Genomic DNA, 15,069 nt, shown 5'->3' on the forward strand with positions numbered 1-15,069 from the left:
TGGGCTTCCAAATGGCTATAATTACGTACTTGTGCCACTCTCTGGCATTCAAGCAATTGTTAGTAATTCTCTCTACTAAGCAGTATACATAATCAAACCTGGGAGAGGCGCTCCGGCTCCTTTCTCTTTCTTGGAGGATGATTACTTCTAGATGGTCCTCTGGCAAAGACTTTACACAGGTATTCTATCAGAAAGATGGAGGTGTTACAGAGGTTGGGCTAAGAGTTGCCTTCAACCAGAGGTTGGCAAACCACAGGCCACATTCAAATCAAGCTGGATTTTATATGACCTACAAGTAAAAGAATACACACACACACACACACACACACACACACACACACACACACACACTTTTTGATGACTGAGAAATGAATATTTTGTGATGTGAAATTAGATGGAATTCAAACTTCAGTGCCTATTAGACTTCATTAGAAGGCAAATATCCTCATGCATTTCTTATTTTCTGGGCCTGCTTCAAGCTGTGAGGGAAGAGTTGAGAAATTGTGACAGATGCTGTATGGCCCTCAGAGGTGAAAATCCCAACTATCTGGCTCTTCACAGAAAAAAATGTTGCCAACTTCTGGCTTATAGTAGCTTTCTGCTTGGAAGTCGTTTCTCAGAAACCCCAGAGTGAGCAGCTCTGAAGAACATCAGCATGGCAGGCCCTTCAGGCTACAGATTTCAGAAGTGTGTGTGTGTGTGTGTGTGTGTGTGTGTGTGTGTGTGTGTGTGTGTGTGTAGGGGTAGGGGTGGGGGTGGGGGTGGGGGTGAGAGAATTCTGTTATTTCAGGAGTCTAGCAAAAAGGCCAAACCCCATTAGCAGCTTGAAGTGCTGGTCTGAATCTCACTTGGGGAAGTTTCTCCACTGGGTTTCCTGCAGTTGGCACCTCAATCACTCTGTGGCTGTTCTGGGTTTCTGTCCTGTGGAAGTCTGCTTGAATTTACCATTAATTACAATAATTAAAATTAAGTGCTGCCTCCTGTGTGGGAATTTTCCAGTTCCCTGACAGGGAGAAGCTTCCAGATAGCTTTTCTTTCTCACGAGCACCCTCTGCTGTTGAGTTCTCAGAAGACTCCACATCATGGAGTTTCTAACAATAAAAGGGCTTTGACACAGGAGGAAGCCAAAGGCTGACTTTGATCATAGCACCACGGGCATTAATATCTGAGAATGCACAATTTCTTCACTACAAACTTGGTATGAGAAGAAAATAACCCTCAAAATACAAATGAACAATCCCCAAGGTAAGCAGGAGACGATTGAACCTTGGCTCCCAGAACAGTTAGCTGAGTTTGTTGCTTATATAATCCAGAAGTATCTTGCTTGGGTGGAGCATAGCAAGACTGATTTATTACAAGTCAGGTCAGGTTCAGGGCAGCTTTTTTAATGTGGAAGAGACAAGCCTGATTAAAATCAGGTAAAAATTGTGATATAATAATTTAGGATTGGTAAACAGCAAGATTTGGGAAGTTGAGAAATAAAACTATTGATTTGATGAAAGTTCCCAAAATTTCTACAGTGAAACAAAGCTTTGCTACTTTGCTTTTCCCAAGGCAAGAATCTCTAGATGAATAGTTACACTAATAAAGGTGATATAAATATAAATAGTTCCAAAGTCCCTAGCCTTAAAAAAAATACATAAAGTCTAGGAAGTACAAGTGTGGGTATGGTTTGGACCTAGATAGTTCCATGGTAACTTGAGACAAGACACTGGGCCCACTTTGGACTTCTAACTTTGTTAGGATGAATGGAAATCTGTTTATGGGTATGGATGTAGGAACTCTGCAGAATCAGGGACCTGCCAGAAAAAGGACTGCTCTGTGTCAGGCCACTGGAATACTGATTTAACTTGAGCATCCAAGCAGTCCTCATCAGAGAGCAGCAGGGTGATCAGCAATAGGGTCTGGGCTCGACTGGCTGTGTGAAGGAGTCAGGGAACAAACACAGCAATGACTGATGTCAAAGCTGCAAATCAAAAGAGAATGGAAATCCATCAGGCTAGGAAAAGACAGAGGCAGGGAGACCCCCAGACAGGAAAGCTAAGCTCCCAGTGTATTCTGGGAATAGCAAATGAGTCCATGTTACTTGATTCCACCAGTGGGATTTGGAAACAAGGACAGAAAAGAACATTTAAGACCTGGTAGTCAAAGGCCTTCTTTGCAAAAAGTTTGTACTTTATCCCAGAGGTGGCACAGAGACCATGAAATATACAAGTATCAAGAGTGGTAAGTGGAGCCTGGCTCATGCCTGCAAGTCTAGCTACTCAGGTGGCTGAGATCTGAGGATACAGGGTCAAAGCTAGCCATAGAAGAAAAGTCCATAAGACTCCTGCCTACAATGAACGAACCAAAAAAGCAGAAGAGGAAGAGTGGCTGAAGTGGTAGAGTAAAAGAGCCAAACAAGAATATGAGGTCCTGAGTTCAATACCAGCACAGACATACTCCCCAAAAGTAAGTGGGTGCAAAAAGAATTAGTCATTGGGAAGCTATGGCTTCAAGAACAAGAGTCCAAGGATGTTTACTAGAAACAAAGAAAAAAGTGGGTTTGTGATAAAGAAGAAAATCCCCAGGCTTTCTGACGACTGGGTGTAGAGAGGAGAAAGAGAAAAGGGTTTCTAGTTGGAGGATACATTAGATTTTGGTTCAATTAGATAGGATGAAAAATGTAGCAAGGGGCTGGGGATATAGCCTAGTGGCAAGAGTGCCTGCCTCGGATACACGAGGCCCTAGGTTCGATTCCCCAGCACCACATATACACAAAACGGCCAGAAGCGGCGCTGTGGCTCAAGTGGCAGAGTGCTAGCCTTGAGCGGGAAGAAGCCAGGGACAGTGCTCAGGCCCTGAGTCCAAGGCCCAGGACTGGCAAAAAAAAAAAAAAAAAAAAAAAAAAATGTAGCAAGATAAGATAGTATGTTCAGTTTGGATGTTTGGGCTAGGAAGCCAAAAGACAAGCTAACCTAAGAAAGACAAAATTGGAGCTCCTCTGAGGACAGATGATTGAACAAGCCATTTCAAGGTGATGGGCACAACAGTAGGAATGTACTCAGAAGGAGAAGACAAGAGAATGCTCCCCGCTCCCCAGGTAGAAGGAAAAGAGAAGGACAGTGAGGGTAATTTGTTTTTGTGGAACAAGAGATTTGGCCTATTTCCTACTCTGAATTTAATTAACTCAATGCCTGAAAGGTTGGGAAACAATAGAAGTGGGAAATAAGAAATTATTATACATGAAGGCGGCCTCTCCAGGGCCCCGGCTGTGCAAGCTGCAGGAATCGCAGATGTGAGCCTGGAGTGTGGCTCAGGGCGTAGTTGCTGAACAAGAAGGCTAAGTGGTCCTGAAGGGACCCTTTTTGACAGTACTGAGGATCAAAGCCAAGGCCAGGGAAGCACTCTATCACTGGAGCCCCTCCCCCTGCTCTTTTTTGTTCGTTCCTCAGATAGGGTGAGCTAGGTAGAAATGGTCTCTGTACTTGTTGAGTTTATATCTAGTGATGGGAATCACCTTTACATGGCAAAGCACACAATTGACTACCTCAGTGGAAAGTAAAATGGGAAGAGGAGATCAGGACATAACAAGAAGCTGGACTGTTCTGGGAAGTTTGGGGTGCTTCCATGGGGCTGAGTGGGCAGCACGGGGCAAAATGTGATGGAGGAGGCTAGAGAAAATTCTAGGCAGAAAGAACTGAGATGACTTCTCATATTCAAGGAAGATGAGTCGGAAACATAAATTGAAGGAAATTTGGGGATAAGAAAGTAAAAGGAACAGACTTGACTTTTGGAAATGGTGAGTTTTAGGTACGAAAAGGACATCCACCTGGAAATAATCTATAGCAGAAGGGCTTAGTACAACGATCTAGGCTTCAGAAAAAAATATCAGCCTACAGGTATAGACTGAGGAATCACTAGCAAACACAGGGAAAATGAAAACCACTAGAGCCAGATACCAGTGGCTCAGGCCTGTGATCCTAGCTGCGCAAGAGGCTGATATATGGAAACTATAGGAATTGAAGTCTGGTAGGCTCCATCTACAAAATAGCCAGTGAAAGAAAAGAAAAGAAAAACCAGACAGAACTAGAGGTGTGGCTCAAGTGGCAGAGCACCAGCCGAGTGATCAAGCCAAGTGAGACCTTAGTAAGTGTGTGGTCCTGAGTTCAAACCCCAGTCACACAACTGGCTGTGTATTGTTGGTGTTCCTTCCTTTCTGCCCTAAAGATTTCAAATATTTGTCTCCTAGTCATAATGGTCCCAAACTACGTATAACTCTTTCTCCTCTGTATTCAAATCCTGCCCATCAGTCTCATTCATTCCAGTGTTTTTGTTGGTTTGTTTTGGTTTGTTTGGCAGTACTGGGGTTTGAACTCAAGTCCACACCTCTCCTTCTCTTACCATATCCTGGCTGAATACCAGGTCTTTGAGAACTCCCAAAGAGCCTTACACAGACTTAATTTCCAGGTAAGGCCATATACATGGGGGGGGGGGGTGTCCACTGCCACACACAGGTGTATATTTGAAGTATTAATTTGAGTTGGTTTTTGTTGTTGTTGGTGGTGGTGGTGGTCCTGAGGCTTGAACTCAGGAGCTAGGGATTGGCCCTGAGCTCTTTTTGCTCAAGGCTAGTGCTCCACTACTTTGAGCCACAGCCCCACTTTCAGTTTCTAAGTGGCCAATTACAGATAAGAGTCTGTGGACTTTTGTGCCCAAGCTGGCTTCAAACCACAATCCTCAGATCTCAGCCTCCTGAATAGCTAGGATTACAGGTGTGAGCCATGGGCACTCAACCAATGTGGTATATTTTAAACATTTAATAGGTACTACTATTTATTAGGTTTAATATTCTTTCATTTCACAAAAAAAACTTAAAACTTTGAAAAATGGAAATGATCTGAATTCTTTCAACTTCAGGGAGGTGAATATGTAGGCAAGATTTTACATGTGCTCTTAATTTCTTCTCCCAGCTGTCTGGTTTGAACATTCTTCCAGCCCTGAAACACATTCTTTTCCAAGAACTACCTCTGTGGGTCTGGATGAACTTCCTTCAACCTCCAAATAGTACTCCTTTTTTATCTCTTAGTTCTCTCATTTGTTTTTTTTAAGCTAGGAAAAGAATCAGGAATTGCCAACTTTGGGATGAAGGCATACCAACTTCAAAGAACATGTGGATTCTAAATAGAGAGCTATTGATGTAAGTGTGAACTATTCATTCCAATTCAGGTAAGCTAGTCAGACTAAGTTAGGTCACATTAAAGAGAGCTGTGGTCTTCTACTGTAGTCAGAATTTTATGTGGTGCTTGTTTATAATATGAAGTTCAACTTTTTTTTTTTTTTACTTAGTGTGCATTAGGTCCTGGGTTCATTCTCCAGGACCAACCAAGAATCTTCATGAATGAAATGTTTCTTGTATATGTAGGGTGTCACGAATATTTAGAGTATCCGTTCCTCATTTATATTTAGTTTAAATATCACAGCCAGGTACCAGTGGCTCATGCCTGTAATCCTAGCTACTCAGAAGTCTGAAATCTATGGATCATGGTTTAAAGCCAGCTCAGGCAGAAAAGTCCATGTGACTCCATCTACAGCTAACAAGTAGAAAGCCAGAAATGGAATCGTGGCTCAAGTGGTAGAGAGCTAGCCTTGAATGGAAAATGCCTAGGCCCTGAGTTCAAGCCTTAGGACCAGCACACACACACACACACACACACACACACACACACACACACTCACACACACACACACACACACACACACACACAATGACGATGACGATGACAGTGATGATGATAATCCAAAGCTACAGGTTCATATCAGATCTGGTCATTCACCCAAGACTCCAACTGAAGTGATGTAATGGAATAGGTTAAGGGTCAGAGGAAGAAGAGTTACTTAGAGGCCATCTGCAATCAGGAAAAGAACAAAAAGCATTTCAACCCATCTTTGGAATAACAGTCTTAAGCTTAGTTCTAAACAGGAAAAATTGGGGCAGAGAGTGAGGGGTGGACATAATTAAACAGTCCTGGTCAAAGGTATGGAGGTCAAAGATGTGTCCAGATTACTTAGGTGGGGTCAATTCAGGATAGGTCATCCATATCTCCTGGGGAGACAGCTTTGATTTTTCCCAAAATGTTTACCCAGAAGTCTTTCATACAACAAAGGAGTCAGATAGAGAGAGAGACAGACAGAGAGACACTCTCAAAATAATGGAGACAGAAACAAAACACAGCAGGCATGCCTGCCTTTCATTAATCTGAGGGCCCAGATAAGAAGTTGGTATAAATTAGTGAAAGCAGTGTTTAAATATCAGTTATAAAACAGACCAACAAAAAATAGATAATCTGGGTGGACTGTCTCACACATGTCATCCCTGCTACAGTGGAAACTGAGGCAGGAGTTTGGAGCCAGTCTGGACAACATAACCAGACCCCATCTCTCAATAAGAGCCATTTGGGTACTGGTGCTTCATGCCTGTCATCCTAGCTACTGGGAGGTAGAGATGGGAAGCATGGAGGACTGAGGTTCAGGCAAAAATTTTGAGTGACTCCATTGCAATCAATTGCTGGGCATAGTGGTGCATGCTGGTCCTCCCAGCACACTGGAGGCATAAATAGGGTGTGGAAGTCTTGTTTGGCCAAGGCAAGGGCAGAGGGGGGGTGGGGGAAGAGAAAGGGCGGAAGAAAGAAAGAGAATCTCGGAGCAGAAATGACTGTAGCTCAAGCAGTACAGTACCTACCTAGTTAAATGTTAAACATAAATCCTTGAGTTCAAATCCTAGCATGACAGAGAGAGACAGAGAGACAGAGACAGAGACAGAGAGGAGAGAGATAGAAAGGCAAGGGGGGGGAAGAGAGAAAAAAGAGAGATGACTACAGCTCAACTTTTAAAGTTAAATGTGTAAGAATAAAACTAAGAGTTCCAAAACTTAAGTTTTGCTGAAAGTCCTTATTTGTATCACTAACAATCTATAGGCAGTCCAATGGCATCCTTTACCTTTTTGTGTGTGCCAAACCTGACACTTGAACTCAGAGCCAGAGTGTCGTCCCTGAGCTTTTTTTGCTCAAGGCTCGTGCTCTACCACTTGAGCCACAACTCCACTTCTGGCTTTTTGGTGATTCACTGAAGATAAAAGTCTCACAGACTTTCCTTGCCCTGGCTGGCTTTGAATAACAATCCTCAGATTTCAGCTTCCTGAGAAGCCAGGATTACAGACATAAGCCACCAGCATCCAGCTGTCCTTGACTTTTTTGATTGAAGGAAAAAAAAGTCTCAGCAATCATATGTTGAAAACTTGGAGCCTATAAGGACACATATGGGTAACACCTGGGAAAGAAAGGTGATCTGTGTCCCAGGGAGGCTCAGCAGGGAGGACAAGAAAGATCAAGAACAGAGGCATCATTTGAAAGGGACTGGAAGGGCCAGGCAGCCTTTGAAAGACAGGCATGGCAGTGCAGAATGGGTGGGGGGACGGGAGGAAGAGAGAGCCCAGTAATGGTGCAGACATTCCAGGGAACAGCATAAGCAAGAGCAGGGAAGCAGAATTGTTACAGAACAGTACAGTACAGAAATTGTTACAGTACAGTATAGAAATTAAAAGCACTAAACATTATTTAGCAATGTGTGGCAAGGAGACAATGAATTAACACTCCTCCCCATAACTACTGTAAGCTAGAGTGAACATGAATTAACCAAATGCTCTACAAAGAATTATATAGCACTTTAATAGAGTCATTTTATTTCTTTTGAACCTAATTATCTTTAAAAATTGCACTATCATGTGTGTGTTTTATTTTCTAGTGTAAATTTTTATTGTGCAAAAAACTGTGCAGCAGTCCCCTCTTATCTGCAGCTTTATTTTGTACAGTTTTAGTTACACACAAACATTTGTAGTCTAAAAGTATTAAATAGAAAATTCTAGAAAATAAGTCTGGAATTGGTAGCTCATGCCTGTAATTCTAGCTACTCAGGAGCCTAAGACATGAAAATTCCATTTCAAAGACAGTCCCAGCAAACAAATCTGAGAGACTCTTATTTCTACCTAACCAGTGAAAATCTAGATATGCAGTTGTAGCTCTAGTGACAGAGCACCTTGAGTGAAAAAGCTAAGCAAGAGCACAAAGCCCTGAGTTCAAGTTCTAGTATTGCCATAAAAGAAAGAAGGAAGGCCAGGCACTAGTGGCCCACTTCTAAAATCCTAGCTATTCAGGAGGCTGAGATCTTAGGATTCTGTTTGAAGCCAACCTGGGCAGAAAGTCCATGAGAAAAAAGCAAGCAAGAAAGAAAAGAGAAGAGAGGAGGGGAGAGACCTAGCACCTGCACATCTGTAATCCTAACTACTCAGGTGGCTGAGATCTAAGGATCAAGGTTTGAAGCTAGCCCAGGCAGGAAAGTCCATGAGACTCATCTCCAATTAACTACCCAAAAGCTGGAAGTAGAGGTATGGCTCAAGTGGCAGAATGCTAGCAATGAGCAAAAATATTTAGGATGGCCCCCAGGCCCTGAGTTCAAGTCCTAGGACTGCCCCTTCCCCCAATAAAATAGTAAAAAGAAGAGAGGGAAAGGGAAGGAAGGAAGGAAGGAAGGAAGGAAGGAAGGAAGGAAGGAAGGAAGGAAGGAAGGAAGGAAGGAAGGAAGGAAGGAAGGACATAACTCATGCCTTTGGCAGCATATCCATGGCGGACATCCTTGCTACAGCCCATCAGTAGCTTCCTTGGTTGTCAGATTGGTGGGTATCATAGAGCTGGGTTCAAGTGACCCTTGTCCCAAGGAGGAGTGAGGCAAAGGGGCACCAGGGCATAAAACCTGGAGAGATTTACTCTGGCACTCTGCAGTGCTGAAGAACAGAGAGGAAAGCCCGGTGCATGCAGGGTTCAGGATTACCCAAAGCTTCAGGACTCTGCTGGGGTGTGGAACATATCCCCTGGGGAACCAGGGGACTTCTGTGACCGACTGTGACAGATTGAGCTAACATTTTACAATTGAAGCATCCAGGTTTAGGCCTTGTCAGGTCTCTTGCTCCATACTATGTTAGATGCAGAGCGGAACAGGAAGAATAAGCTAGAAATGGTATATTCAGACATAAGCTGGGGCCTGGATTTTTTTTTAAAGGTGATATAAGTCTATTATAGGCGCTGAGAAATGTTAGAGGAGATAGAAAAAGATGGAAGAATCTGGAATATATAAAACCATCTGAGTTATAAATATTCATTCTATCTCCTTTTACATTTTTTCTTATTAGCACAGAGCAAACAAAACACACCTGAGGGTCCTTTTTGGCCATCGGTGTGCAAACCCTTTGAGGACAGGAGATAAGGTGTGCTGCTTCATTTGACAGGCCACACAGTGGCAGAGTCTCAATGTCCCCTGGGCCTTGAAAGCCACAGAAATGGACTTCTTGTCGTGTGGAAGATGCAGTCCGGTGTTTCGGTGTGGTGGATGGCAGTGTGAGGGGCTAAGCAGTGACCTGGGTCCCAGCAACTGAGGATTCACAGGACTGAGTGCATCCCAGGGCATGCCAGTGAGGGACAATGAAGACACTCCACTACTTTCCTCTCTGCCTCCCACTCTGTGGCATTTTGGAAGTTCCCTAAAATTGAGGAGCAATCACGGGAGGAGAGGGGGATCCTAATGGATGCACCACAAATTGCTAGTGACTTGCCTTTTGTCTTTGGCCATAGGAGATTCGAAGCAGAAATTCAGTCTATACTGGTGGACTGTTTTGTATCCTTGCATGCTCTTCAGCAATGGTTTGAATGACAGTGAAGGCCTACTTTATTTTCCAAGGTTGCTTATCAAAGACAACCTGTTAGTGGGAGACTTATGCTGTTCTGAAAACCAAATCCACCTACTTCTCCATAGTGAGGAAAAAAATGGCAGGAGCTTTAGAAACACACACTTGCATAGATTGCTAAAGTCTAATGCTGCCAGAAATTTGGGCTCATTGGGGAAAATAGCTCAAACCCTCATTAGTGATTTAAATTATTTATTCCTACATAATCATTAGTGGGACCAATGAGTTCAAGTCTCAGGTTCCACTAAGGCCATGAGGGAAGCTAAGTGATTAGAATTGGAAGGAAAGGATGAGAGCAATTGTGTTTTCTAGACATTTGCTAATACCTGGGCCCAGCATGGAGTCTTGGTTTCTGAGCATGAATTCCCAGGAGGTGGCTGCTCAGATTTGCTGAAGCTTAAGTAGGAACAGTCCAGCAAACATAAAAACCAGAGAGCAGCAAAGTGTTCATGTGCTAATGAGTCTAAAGGGCAACCATTTTTCTTCTTTATTATTAAACCCCAACATAATTGCACACGTATTTTTTCAGGAAGGCTTTTAGAACAAGAGAAACCACCATGATTTTTCTGAACTAAAGAGAGGAACTGAAGCCAGCATCTCACTGGAAAACCTGTTGGAATTTAATCACATTGATGATCCAGAAAATCTGTATCTTTTAAAAAATTGTGCACGCACATGCACGTGTGTGTGTGTACTGGGATTCAAACTCAGGGCTTATGTGCTTTTCTTTAGGTTTTTCACTCAAGACTGCTACTCTACCACTTGAGCCACAGTTTCACTCCAGTCTTTTTGCTAGTTAATTGCAGATTAGGGTCTCATGACTTTCCTGCCTAGGCTGGCTTTGAACCTCAATCCTCATATCTTAGCCTCCTGTAAGTCACTAGGATTACAGGCATGTCTTGATAGCTGCTATATTCCCCTCTTCTCTTTCTGTCTAAGAATTTATTTTTCTGTAATTGAAAAATGACCTACATAGCCATGGATCCCAAGTCTTCTGGGATTGCTGAGGAGTAGAAAAAGAACTGTGATAGTGGACACTTTGTACAATTGATAATTCTCCATGATCCCCAATAATCAACTGAAAAGAGAGTCAAGAGCAATCTGAGACAGAGCGGGCATACACTCTTCCACTTTTGACAATGCACAAGCTTCTGACATCCCCACTGCGACTCACATAGCCGCCACTATAACCCCAAAGCTGGCCTTCCAGCTCCTCACTCTCTACCAGCTACATCCTCTACTCCATACAGCAGCCAGGAGGATCTTACAACCCAAATCACAGTGTGTCACTCCTGTTTGCAACCTCCTTTGACTTGCTATAATTTATAGAATAAAGCCCGTGAAGCCCCGTACCTATGCCCCCCTGTTATAAGATATGTATCCCTAATCTAAATAAATAAATCTGCAGGTGGAAAATTCCACACCTAACTTCAAGTGACAAGGTGTGATTGAAACACAAGTCTTAAATGTATTATATAAGATCATCTTCAGGCTATGTGTAATAAGGTATGTATGAAACACAAATATTTCATGTTTAAATTTGGAGCACATACCTCTTATGTTTATGCAAATATTCAACAATATCCAAAATCTGAAACACTTCTGGCCCAACTATTGCAGACAAGAAATATTCAGCCTGTATTCCTCCTCCATTAACCAGCAAATCTCCACCTCCTTCCTACTGTCCTACCACTCTGGTCTTTCTTGGATTCATCAACATTGCATACTTCATGATGAAAGTGTGTGTGTGTGTGTGTGTGTGTGTGTGTGTGTGTGTGTGTAGACAGGACTTGAACTCAGGGCCTGAGCACCATCCCTGACTTTCTGTACTCTAGGCTAGCACTCTACCATTTGAGTTATAGCTCCATCCTCCCTTTTTCTTTCTTTCTTTCTTTTTTGATGGTTAATTGGAGATAAAAGTCTCAAGGACTTTTCTGCCTGGATTGGTTTCAAACTGAAATCTTCAGGTCTCTCAGCCTTCCTGAGTAGCAAGGATTATAAGCATGAGCCACTGGCACCCAGTGTGAAGGGCCTTTTGCTTTTCTTGTTTTCTCTGCCCTTTCCTCATTTGGGAACTCAATAGCTGTTTATATTTTATAACTCACCTTAAGTGGCACCTTTTCAGCAGTCCTCATCTGGCTACTATTTAAAATGGTCCTTTCCTTTCAAGCTCTGTCTCCTTTGTCTTGCTTCCTGTCTCCCTGTTGGGCTGAGATGAGTCCAACAGGGAGATTTAAAAATGAAGCTCAAGCCAGGCTCCAGTAGCTGAAGCCTGTAATCTGAGCTACTCAGGAAGATGAGATCTGATGATCAGAGTTGGAAACCAGCTTGGGCAGGAAAAGTCTATAAGACTCTTATCTCCAATTAATCACAAAAAGCTAGATGTGGAGCTGTAGCTCAAGTGGTGGAGGGCTAGCCTTGAGCAAAAGAGCTCAAGGATAGTGTCCAGGCCCAACGTTCAAGCCCTAGGGCTGGTGAAAGAAAGAAAAGCAAGCAAGCAAGGAGAAAGGGAAGGAAGGAAGGAAGGAAGGAAGGAAGGAAGGAAGGAAGGAAGGAAGGAAGGAAGGAAGGAAGGAAGGAAGGAAGGAAGGAAGGAAGGAAAGAAGGAAAGAAGGAAGGAAGGAAGGGAAGGAAGGAAGGAAGGAGAAGGGAAGGAAGGAAGGAGGGAAGAAAGAGAGTAAGAAAGAAATAAGGAAAGAGAAAAAGAAAGAGAGGAAGAAAGAAAGAGAAAGAGTGAGGGAGAGAGAGAGAAAAAGAAAGAAAGAGAGAGAGAGAGAGATGAGGCTCGTCTGTCCTCATGATTACACCTCGGATCTACTTTGCTACATAACAGATGCTCAAGAAATATCCACGGAATGAGCAGGTGGATGGAAGCTCCCTACTCTCATTCCTTAACCAATATTTGTCTCCTCCTTAGATGACCCATTGTGAGCTACCTGAGGTTTTGCGTGTCTTGAGCACAGAACAATTATGTGAGACATTGAATAGACCATGAAGCAGACCTTGTGACTTCCACCAAAATATAATTTCGCATAAAACAGTTACTTGTCTGGATGCCAGAGTAGGATCTGGACAAATCTGAAGATGTGCACCATCTCTGGCCTTCCTACAGCTTGCACAGGATCTTGGTGCAGTAGTTTCCCAGAGAGGAATTCGGGGAAGCCTGGCCCCAAAGTGATGCCTGCATCTACAGCCTGGCTCTCAGGACAATGTTTTTCACAAGCTGGTTAAGGAACCTTATTTTCCAGCCCTGGCACGCAGCTTTACAGTAGCAGCCGCGGCCATAAAGGAAAATGGCCAAGCCTTTGTAGGCAATCCATCATTAGGGAACCTACTGCATGGATTCACTGCGAAGATGTAGAACCTGCCTGAGGGGTTCACTGAAAAGATTGAGAAACTAAGCTAGTACAACAAACAATACACAGATGTGTTCAAACAAATGCTCTCAAGCTGACTAGGTGTTGGCCAATATTATACAACACCATAATCTCAGCCTTATTTGTTACCTGCTTTCAAGCATTCAGAGGTGGCTTTCTTATAATATTTAGAAGAGGCTTTTAGGGAAATCTGTCCCTGAAATGTTGATCTCTACTGTTCTGCTCGCAACCATGCCACTCCAAGCTCTTGCCTGTCCTCTGAGATGCATGTATTTCTTTTTTTTCCTTTTTTTGTTTTTTCTTTCTTTTGTGCTGGTCCTAGAGCTTGAACTCATCCTCTCTCAAACCACAATTTATGTCATTTACATTTTTCCTGGTCCCTGCCCCATTGTTTACCTTCATCACCTCATTATGATTTTCCCACAGCTTTTAGTACCTTCTAAAATAGCAAATAATTGATATATTCTTCTATTATTTGTCTTCCCTTGGCAGGTGTCAGGCTCCCAGAGGTCAAGGGCTGTTCTGCAGGGAGCTTCACATGAAGCGCATAGAAGACTCTTTGGGACACAGTTGATTTAGTTGCTTCATTCGAGTGGGGCCAAAAGACTCTTCCAAATGCAGAAGAAAAGAAAGGCAAGTAGGGTTTTTAACATAAAACACTATAATCTGTTATACTCACTTCCCAAAATTTATTTTATCCCCTGTTCAAATCTAGTGGGTCCCTTCAGCATCTACATCTGAATCTTCCTCCAACCCCCTTAGCCATGTGGGTGGCCAGGGCTGATGATTAGGAAGAATTTTAAGTAGATGACAACTTCGGAAGTTGAAAAATAAACACTCAACCTGGACTAAACCACTGAGAGGGTCAAAAGGGTCGATTTTAGAAAACAAATGGTAGAACCTATCTCACTCCTTTCAACAAATGTATTATCTGTAATTGCTCATAAATATTCACTTGTTATTTTCACTTCCTTTATGTCTCAGATAATATTTAATTCAACTAGACTGCAAGACATTCTGTGGGAAGCAAAACTCTTGAACTAGGATTCTTGATTTACAGTAAGCAACTTAAATGGAAAACATAGATTATCTCATAATGTCCCTTTAAACCATACTCTGGCTTTATAATATACTTTGTAGACTTATCCCTTCCTAACTGTAGATAACAGTATTTATTTACACATTTTCACTTGTTATTATACTTAAACTTCCTGAAAATGGCTTTCTACAGCTTTCTCATTTATATGTCTCCCAAATGCTAACAGTGTTTACCCTCTGCTGAAATACAATGAAACCTATAGTTGGCTTATCCCCAACAGCTTCAGCAGCTGCCCTCTGCTGCCCAAGCAAGGCCATTCTTGATCAAGCCCCTGTATTTGTTTGTGGCCTCACCAGCTGTCACTCTCTCCCATCCCACAGCCCCAGAAGCTCTAGCCACTTAAGCCATATTGTTATTCATTGCTTGCCTTGTATATCGTCTTCCCTCAAAGTAAGTCAGTATTTTCACTGCACAGTGAACTCAAATCTTAAAGCCAGAGCTTATATATTTATTTTTTACTTAGGGGGGTGGGCTGCAGTCCAGGGCCTTGAACTCAAGGCCCAGGCACTGTCACTGAGATTTGTCTCCTCAAGGCTGGTGACTCTATCTCATAGACTTTTCTGCCTGGATTGGCTTTGAATTGGTACCTCCAGATCTCAGCCTTCACATAAAGGCATGAGGCACCAGCTAGGCCAGGGAGTCCGGAGAGATGGCAAAAGTTGGTGAGTGCCAGGTGTGTACTGAAAGTTTAAAGGAGGTGGTTTCTGCCTTCACTCCAGCTAGTGGTATTCGAAGATATAGTTTCATTGTTGCACCTTATCTGTGGATCACGCTCAACTAATCCAAAACTTGCTTCCAGCACCTTTTTGTATTAGCAG

This window comes from Perognathus longimembris, chromosome 14 (genome assembly GCF_023159225.1).
Source record: "Perognathus longimembris pacificus isolate PPM17 chromosome 14, ASM2315922v1, whole genome shotgun sequence".
In the NCBI taxonomy this organism is placed as follows: Eukaryota; Metazoa; Chordata; class Mammalia; order Rodentia; family Heteromyidae; genus Perognathus; species Perognathus longimembris.